The sequence below is a fragment of the Hemiscyllium ocellatum genome, chromosome 30, assembly GCF_020745735.1.
Source record: "Hemiscyllium ocellatum isolate sHemOce1 chromosome 30, sHemOce1.pat.X.cur, whole genome shotgun sequence".
NCBI lineage: Eukaryota > Metazoa > Chordata > Chondrichthyes > Orectolobiformes > Hemiscylliidae > Hemiscyllium > Hemiscyllium ocellatum.
Window position 1 is genome coordinate 3,958,621 of NC_083430.1, and position 9,832 is coordinate 3,968,452.

Genomic DNA, 9,832 nt, shown 5'->3' on the forward strand with positions numbered 1-9,832 from the left:
AATACGTAGCAACAAGGACATCCCATAGTAACAAGAATCCCAGAGTGGGATTCCTGAAGGAGGGTTTTTGCCCGAAATGTCTGCTGCTCAGATGCTGCCTGACGTGCTGTGCTCTTCCAGCAACACTCTGACCTAGACTGTGGTCCCAGCATCTGCAATCCTCACTCTCCTCCATCCCACAGTAACAGCAATCTCTTCAAACCCCTCACATCTATATCACACCTTCACCCTGTCGCGGGGAAATAGGTCAGACACTCATTTTTCTTTTTCCCACTCTCGTTTCATGTTCAATGGACCTTCAACTTTACCAATAACTTTTACTGGGCAGAGCTGTTTTGTACTTTTGTTTTATTCAACAGCTGAATTCATAACAGTGTTAAGTTTAGCTCGTTAAGGCAAGTCTTCTTTCTTGGAGCATTTCACGAGTCCTTTTGACTGGGATGTGCCCCGTTGGCTGTGAGGGGATGATGGTGTTAGAGCCTCATTTTTCAACAAATCCCTAATATTTTCGGCAGCTGAATTGAGTTCAATTTTCACTTATTTAAAAATCACACAACACCAGGTTATAGTCCAACAGGTTTATTTGGAAGCACTGGCTTTCGGAGGGCCGCTCCTTCCTCAGGGATTGTGGAGATTAAGATCATGCTCACAGAATTTAAAGCCAAAGGAGTCCAATGTCATGGAGATGTGATACAGTAAACAATCTTAGATTAAGACTTTCATCTTTCATAATGGGATATGCTGATTTCTCTTTGATATGTAAATCCCAGAACTTCTTTCAAATTATATTCTCAAGGTAGCTCAGCTTTTTAAACACTGGGTGTGAAGTTTGTCTGTGTCCAATGCTATGTCAGACTGACAAATCCTCTGCATAGTTTTACAGGGTTTTGCATAAATTCATGCAGTTTTTGAGCAAAATAAAATGTAATTCGCAAAAACTAATTCATCCCATAAGCTTCTATGTGTGCGCACATAGGAGCGACAAATTGAGTGTGCCTGTGAGTGTATGCATGTGGGTGTGTATATGCGTGACAGAGTGTGTGTAAGCTTGGTTAAGTGTGTGTGTGAGTGTGGTGGGGTATGTGTGAGAGGGTGTGAGTGTGGGCGGGTGTATGTGTGTGCGTATGAGAGAGAGCTTGTGTTTGTGGGAGGGTCTGCGTGGGTGTATGTGTATGTAGGAGTGTGTGTGTGTGTGAGAGAATGTATGGTGCAGTGGGGTCACCTATTGTGTGAAATGAACTCAAGGTCCCGGTTAAGGCCATTTCTGTGGATACCGAACTTTCTTAACAGCCTCTGCTCAGTCACTCTGTGTTGTTGCTTGTCCAGAAGTCAGCCTTGGAGATGGTCACCCAAAATAGTCAGGCCAAATGTCCTGGACCGCTGAAGTTCCCTGACTGGGAGGGAACACTCCTGCCTGGTGATTGTTGTGTAGTGTCCTTTCATCCGCTGTTGTAGTGACTGCTCGGTCTGGCCAATGTACCATGCCTCGAGGCATCCTTGCCTGCAGCGTATGAGTTAGACCACTTTGACCAAGTCACATGAGTACCTGCTGTGTACATGCTGGGGGTGTCTCCATGTGTAATGGTATTCCTCATGTCAATACTCTGTCATGTTTTACAGTAGCAGCTATTGCAGGGTTGTACGATGTTTTTGTCCTGAAGGCTGGACAGTTTGCTACGAATTATGATCTTTTTAAGGTTTGGTGGTTGTTTAAAGACGAGAAATGGTGGTGTGGGGAAGGTCTTGGCGAGATACTCATCCTCATCTTTAATGTGTTGCAGGCTACGAAGAACATGGCATAGTCGTTCGGCTCCGGGGAAGTACTGGACAATGAAGGATACCCTGTCTGTTGCCGCTTGTGTCTGTCTCCTGTGGAGGTCATTACAGTTTCTCACTGTGGTACGTCAGAACTGACGAGTTGAGCATCATGCCCTGTTCCTATGAGGGCATCCTTGAGCACTTTGAAGTGTCCATCATGTTCCTTCTCATCTGAACAGATCATTTGTATGCAGAGGGCTTGTCCGTAGGGGATGGCTGTTTTAATATGTTTCGGGTAGAAGCTAGAGAAGTGTAGCGTTGTGAGGTTATCCGAGGGTTTGCGGTAGAGTGAGTTGCTGCATTTCTGATGGAGATGCATGTGTCCATGAATGAGATGGATACGAAAGAGTAGTCCATGGTAAGTCTGATGGTGGGATGAAATTCGTTGTGTACTGTGTACTGTGTACTTGTTTCAGTGACTCCTCACCATGGGTCCAGAGGAAGAAAATGTTGTCAGTATGTCTGGTATATAGTGTTGGTTGGAGGTTCTATGCAGAAAAGAAGAATTTTCACTTATTTCCTCTTCATGAGTAAAAGGAACACAGAGAATGGTGAAAAAACTCATCAAGCCTGGTAGCATTTGCAGAGAAAGAAACAGAGTTAATCGTTCTGAAATGTTTTTGGACGTACTAGCTTTTGAGACTCAAAATGTCACCTCTGTTTTTCTCACCACAGGTTGGCTGCACCAATCTGCATCCTGGAGCAATGGGCCCAACTCCATCCTGACCCACATTCATTGCCTCTATTACAAAAGTTAACTTACAAATATGGTGTTATATAAGTTATACATCTTTCGTCAGTGTAATTACTCAGGAACTCACTGGCATTTCAGCAGTTTGCATGACTCAGTGAATCCCTTCCCCTACACAGAGAAGGTGAATATCCTCTGCCCAGTGTGAACTCACTGCTGTAGAGTAAGGGGAGTTGTTCACCTGAACTCAGTGCTGCAGTAAGAGCATCCGAATAGATTCAGGTCAGTGAGAACATTTGGATGGCTCATCAGCTCCCCAAAACATTTTGAACTTCCTGCACCTCGACCCCTCAAAAATGAATACTGTGCCATTTGAGGCATTTGACAAGCCAGGAAGCACCCTGACCCGAGGTCGCGAAGATTCATAACAATGACTTTTCACCAGAACATCGGATGAAACGTCTGGATCTGTTTTGATGAATGGTCACAGGATTTGAAATATTAACTCTATTTTCCGCAGATGCTGCCAGAGTTGCTGAGTCTCTCTAGCAATTTCTGTTTTCATTTTAGTTTGTCAGTGGCCTCAGTTCTTTGTTTTTCTGTTCGATGCCTTGACTTCTTCTTATGAACAAAGGCCTAAACAATCCCCATCCACCATCAACCCCTTCTGCCTGACTGAATTTGTTCTCACGTGGAACAGCTTCTCCTTTACTTCACTCATATCTGCCAAACAAAAGGTAATTATGTAGCCATGCACACAGATTCTAAATCTTGCCTCACTGTTTAACCCTATTTATTTAGTTCATTAAATTAGCTATTAATTCTGTTAGCTAACCTGGTAGAAGGTTACAGTGCCTTAGCTGGCAGACAAAATGACACTCACTGGCTCCCAGAGGTTTAGGAAAAGATATTAAAAGCAGCATCTCTTTCCCCTTCTGCACCAAATTCTAAACTGGCATCAATGTCCTGACTTAGCACTTAGTTTATGAAAAAAAAGCCCTTTCCTTAGATCACTTTGTGCTTTTTAAATCTATGTGTGATAGCAAAACTTATCTATTTTTATAGGGAGTTGATGAAACACAATCTGACAGCTGTTCAAAAACTGTTTCGATTGGATCTAAAATGGGAAGGGCCAGAGCAGATGGAGACGTAGAAGCAATTGAACATCTGGACAGTAGTGACCATAACATTATATGCTTTGAGATGATGATAGACAGTGCTGTAATTATGACAAAATCCAGTTCATAGAATGAGGAAGAGCTAATTTTGAGGGAAAAATTAATGGACAACAATATTTGCTGAAGGAGAGAATGTAAGGGAAAGAAAAATTCAAATCTTGAATGGCTATCATAGATTTTAAAACAGAAAACCTTGCTTGACAAACTCAAATTATTTTTTTAAAGATATAGTGTAGAGAGTAAACAATGGTAATTAGCAGATGTAATTTATTTGGATTTTACAAGAAGCCTTTGATACCATAATAGTGTCCCATAACAGACTAATGAATAAGGATTGAGAATGTACAGCTAGAGGCTATATATAGTAGGATGGATTGTGAGCTGTCTTCAAGAGTGAAAGCAAGACAGTGGGTGTAAAGGTTTGTTGACAGTGGTTTGGGGGATTGTGGAGAATAATTGTCAGTTAGTCCTGAAGATAAGTGTAACACATTACATGGAGGCATACCAAAGGGGGGTGACAGCCTAGTTCTTGAAAGATCAAGGTAACGTTCTGGGGAATTAATAGATTCCTGCCAAGGCAGATGGCAGAATTTGAATTCAATAAAAATCTGAAATTAAGAGTCTAATGATGACCATTAATCCATTATCGATGGTCAGAAAAAAAAATCTGGTTCACTAATGTCCTTTGCGGAAGGTAACTGCCTTCCTAATCTCATTTAGCCTACATGTGACTCCAGACTCAGAGCAATGTGGTCAACTTTGAATTGCCTTCTGGATAATTAAGTTTGGGCAATAAATGTTGGCCTAGACAGGGACATCCTCAGTCTGTGAATGAAGAATATAGTATTGCAGAATGGGCCAATAATTGGTGAATGAAGTTCAAGACAAAAAAATGAGATAGTACATTTTAATAGGAAAAATAGGTCACTTATTATTTGGAAGCTTCGAGGCACCATACAATAAAAGAACAGGGGGAACAGGCAAATACTACAATTATGAAATTTGTGCCACCAGTTAGTGAGACCATCGAAAAGCAAAACAAGCTTCACTTCTAAGGGATAGAAATGAAAAGTAAGGGATTTCTACCCCATATAAATTGGACCTTGATTAGAGCACATTTTACATCCTCTGTGCAGATCTGATTACTGCATCATAAACAGAATACAGAGGCACTGGAGAGGGTGCAGAGGTGATCTACAAGGATAATACTAGGACGTGTAGGGAAACATGCTATTTATCATTTCTCTTGATAAAAGACTGGATGTGACTGAATAAAATGATAAATGGGTTTTGATGGAATGGATACAAACGCAATGCTTCCCTTTGTACTGACCATCATTATCAGTCACCAATACATTCAATATGTGGAAACATCTTTCCAATAACAACAACTTGTTGATGAAGCATCTTTAACATAATAAATGGTTCTGGAGAATGAAAGCACGGTAAGAAGAAACAGTGGGGATGTGTAGGTAGTATTTCAAACAGCTGAAGGCATGGCCATCAATGCTGCAGCAATTAGGACAAAGATTGCTGGAGAAGCCAAAATTAGGTGAACCCATATGTCAGGGAGGGTTGTCAGATTTGAGAACAAGGGAACAAATAAAACTTGCTTGAATGGGAACCAATGTAATTGAGCAACGCAGCCTTGATGTTACTGATTACTGACTACCTACTATGATTAGATTTAGAGATGGTAGCATTCTTATCCAAATAGCAGAGAGAATGCGAATATCATTACCACTAGAAGTAGTTGAAGTGAATATTTGATGAATTTCAGGAGAAGCTGGACTTATATATGTGGGACAAGGGAATACAGGGTTGCAATCTCGATTTAGCTGAAGAAAGTTTGGAGGAAGCTCAAAGGAAGCATCAACTCATTGACATGGGACTGTTGGGCTGAATGGCTTGTTGCTGTGCCAGATATCTTAGTTTTCTATCTGATTTTGTCCACTCAGAAATCCACCTTATCACCTATTCTTGTTTATTCCACTTTCCTCTGTCACCTTTTTCAAACATTTCCCAGTTCTGATGTAAAGCCAATTCTCTGAAATGTTAACTCTGTTTCTTGGTCCGCAGAAGCTACCTTACTTGCTGAGAGTTTGCTGCATTTTTGATTTCTATTTTAGAACTCCAGCAACTGCAGTATTCATTTTGTAGCAAAAGAGAGGGTCTCTGATAGAGTGGAAGGTAGGAGAAATTAGATGACAAATGAGGTGATTGAGCAAAGCCAGCAGGGATGGTAATAGCACAAGAGAAGGAGTGAAAGCTGGGATTGGAAGAAGTGTGGATAGAAATAACACAATCATCACCAACAACTACCAGCCAGAAGATGAATATGTATTCCCAATACAGAGATAGGGCACTGCCATTAAAAATGACAGCTATGATCAACCTGTGCAAACCCAGTGCAATAGCAAGGAACAGGAAAAGGATTTTGTAGTTATGATCCTCTTACATCGCTTTTTTAAACCACGTCTGTGTTTTACTGAAGTTAAATGCAAAAATGCATGGCATAAATTATTAACAAGCTATTATCTAGTTTTGCAAGCTGTTATAATATATAAATAAAAGAATGTTTGTATGGGCGGACATCTGTCAATTTAAATAAATTTGGTAATGGTAAATTTGAATTTTGAGAAAAGTGCAAACTTTTTTATGATATTCGTTGGATGCGGCAGAGCTGGCTAGGCAAGTACTCATTGTTCATCTCTAATTGCTCAGAGGGAACTTAAGAGCCAACCTCATTGCTGTGGGCCTGGAGTCACATGTAAGTCAGACTGGCTAAGAATACTAAGCTTTCTTCCCTAAAACACATTCGTGAATTGGTCAGAGAATAAGAGTTGGAAAGTCATGTTGAGGCTCGTTGGTTAGGCCACTTTTGGAATATTACGCACAATTCTGGTCTCCTTCCTATCGGAACAATGTTGTGAAACTTGAAAGGGTTCAGAAAACATTTCTAAGGATGTTGCCAATTTTGGCAGGTTTGAACTATAGGGAGAGGCTGAATAGGCTAGGGCGAGGGCTGTCTTCCCTGGAGGATCCGAGGTTGAGGGGTGACCTCAAACTTATAAAGTCATGAGGGGCATGGATAGGATAATAGACAAAGTCTTTTCCATGGGGTGGGGGAGTCCAGAACTAGAGGGCACAGGTTAAGGGTGAGAGGGGAAAGATATGAAGGAGACCTAAGGGGCAACTTTTTCACCCAGAGGGTGGTGTGTGTATGGAATGAGTTGCCAGAAGAAGTGGTGGAAGCTGGTAGAATTGCTTTATTTAAAATGCATCTGGATGTGAATATGAATAGGAAGGGTTTAGAGGGATAAGGGCCAAGTGCTGGCAAATGGGAATATATTAGTTTGGGATATCTGGTCGGCATGGACAGGTTGGACCAAAGGGTCTGTTTCCTTGCTGTACATCTCTATGACTCTAATCTGACTGGTGTTCAGAATGATGAACGGAATTCAACACGAAGTATTCAGTCTGGTGGGAAATCTAAACACAAACTTAAATTTATAGCTGTGTCATTCATGGGTTGGGATATCTGGTCAGCATGGGCCAGTTGGACCAAAGGGTCTGTACATCTCTATGACTCTATAACATTAGTGAACAAGTGAAAGCGAACTAGCAGTGGTTACAAGACTTGCTTTTATTCCAAATTTATTGCAAATTTAGCTTCTCAAATTTAGCATTGGCATGGTGGCATAGTGGGTAGCACCACTGCCTCACAGTGCCAGAGAGCCAGGTTCAGTTCTGGCTTTGAGTTTGCACATTCTTCATGTGTCTGCATGGGTTCCCACCGGGTGCTCCAGTTTCTTCCTACAGTCCAAAGGTGTGCAGATTAGATGGATTGTCATAGTAAATGTGGCGTGATGGGGAAAGTGTAGGGATGCTCTTTGGAGGATTTGCTGTCCACTCAATGAGCCGAATGGCCTGTTTTCACACAGTAGGGACTCTATGATTCTCTATTGAGATGGATGTATACATAAAATGTGTATATCTTTCATGGACTTTAATAGTGTAATCTGGCAGAGAACGTGAAAGAACATGAACTCACGTAAGTCCTCAATTAAAAACTGCATCAGTGGTTGCCAAAGTAATGGTCAATGATTGACAGGTATGTGAACCCTGTGGATTTATCACTTTGTGTATTCACACAGTGCTCCATCTGGTGGTGATGGCCAGAAATGCAGCCTATAATAAAGGAGAGGATGTTTGATCTGAAACTGTGGATCTTAATGTTGTATCCAGAAAATGTCAAGTGCCCAATCAAAGGATGAGATATTTATCCTCAGTCTTTGAAATAAAGAAACGTGAAAGTTACTGGCATTTGTGAGATATAGGAATGTTATAAGGGTGGTTGTTTTTGACTGGCACAAATGCAAAGGGCCTTTTTCCTGTGCTGTAAAGCTCTACGACTAGTTGAATCTTTTCTTGCATACACCTACGTTTTGCTTATCACAAGTGGCCCTTTGGTTCCTGGACCTTAGTTCTTGGCACAGCACCCGTTACAAGCAAAATCATCGAATGGGACCCAATGGGACACAACAACCACTGTAGAAGCCATATAAATAAATCTCATGTAATTATCCCATGATTAGATGTCATATTAGAATGTCACATTATCAAATGTTCAGGAATGTTTCTAACCAATGTTAGCATCTATACCACATAGCGAGTTTTGAGAAGATTTGTAGCTCAGGTTGAGGTTTTGGATGTAGGTTTGCTCGCTGAGCTGGAAGGTTATTTTCCAGACGTTTTGTCACTCTACTAGGTAACATCTTCAGTGGACCTCAGACAAAGCACTGCTGAAAATTCCTGCTTTCTATTTATGTGTGTAGGTTTCTTTGGGTTGGTGATGTCATTTGCTGTGATGATGTTATTTCCTGTGGTGAAGTCACTTCCTGTTCCTTTTCTCAGGGGGTTGTAAATGGGGTCTAACTCGATATGTTTGTTGATAGAGTTCCAGTTGGAATGGCATGCTTCTAGGAATTCTCATGCGGTGTCTTTGTTTGGCTTGTCCTAGGATGAATGTGTTGTCCCAGTCGAAGTGGTGTGCTCCCTCATCTGTATGTGAGGATATTAGTGACAGAGGGTCATGTTGTTTTGTGGCTAGTTGGTGTACATGTATCTTGGTTGCTAGTTTTCTGCATGTTTGTCCAATGTAGTGTTTGTTACAGTCCTTGCACGGTATTTTGTAAATGACATTAGTTTTGCTTGTTGTCTGTATAGGGCCTTTCAAGCTGCTGTCTAATATGTCTAATGCTGTCTAATAGGGCGGCACGGTGGCACAGTGGCAATAGGGCGGCACGGTGGCACAGTGGTTATAGGGCGGCACGGTGGCACAGTGGTTAGCACTGCTGCCTCACAGCGCCAGGGACCTGGGTTCAATTCCCGCCTCAGGCGACTGACTGTGTGGAGTTTGCACGTTCTCCCCGTGTCTGCGTGGGTTTCCTCCGGGTGCTCCGGTTTCCTCCCACAGTCCAAAGATGTGCGATTCAGGTGAATTGGCCATGCTAAATTGCCCATAGTGTTAGGTAAGGAGTATATGTAGAGGTATGGGTGGGGTTCGCTTCGGCGGGTCGGTGTGGACTTGTTGGGCCGAAGGGCCTGTTTCCACACAGTAAGTAATCTAATCTAAAAATGTCGGTGGGTTTATGGGCTACCATGATGTCAACGTGTCTGAGTAGTCTGGCAGTCATTTCCGAGATGTCTTTGATGTCGGGGAGTGTGGCTAGGGTTTCTGGATGTGTTTTGTCTGCTTGTTTGGGTTTGTTTCTCAGCAACAAACTACTAGCTCCTCAGATCCCTTAGCATCATGGTAGCCCACAAACCCACCTAACACTAAGACAGCAGCTAATGAACTGGAAAGACCCTATACAGACAACAAGGAAAACTAATGTCATTTACAAAATACTGTGCAAGGACTGTACAAACACTGCATTGGATAAACAGGCAGAAAATTAGCCACCAGAATACATGAACAACAACTAGCCACAAAACAACATGACCCTCTGTCACTAGTATCCTCACATATGGATGAGGAAGGACACCACTTCGACTGGGACAACACATCCATCCTAGGACAAGCCAGACAAAAACATGAGAATTCCTAGAAGCATGGCATTCCAGGTGGAACTCTACCAAC

General features: G+C 42.0%; 1 long non-coding RNA gene across 1 annotated transcript; it reads left to right on the forward strand.

Moving 5' to 3' along the window:
- The first annotated feature begins 20 nt into the window (after positions 1 to 20).
- On the forward strand, positions 21 to 2,646 carry LOC132830106 (uncharacterized). The gene is made up of 3 exons (XR_009646325.1): positions 21 to 246; positions 1,782 to 1,899; positions 2,494 to 2,646. It is a non-coding gene; the product is annotated as an uncharacterized LOC132830106 (long non-coding RNA).
- The last annotated feature ends 7,186 nt before the right edge of the window (positions 2,647 to 9,832 follow it).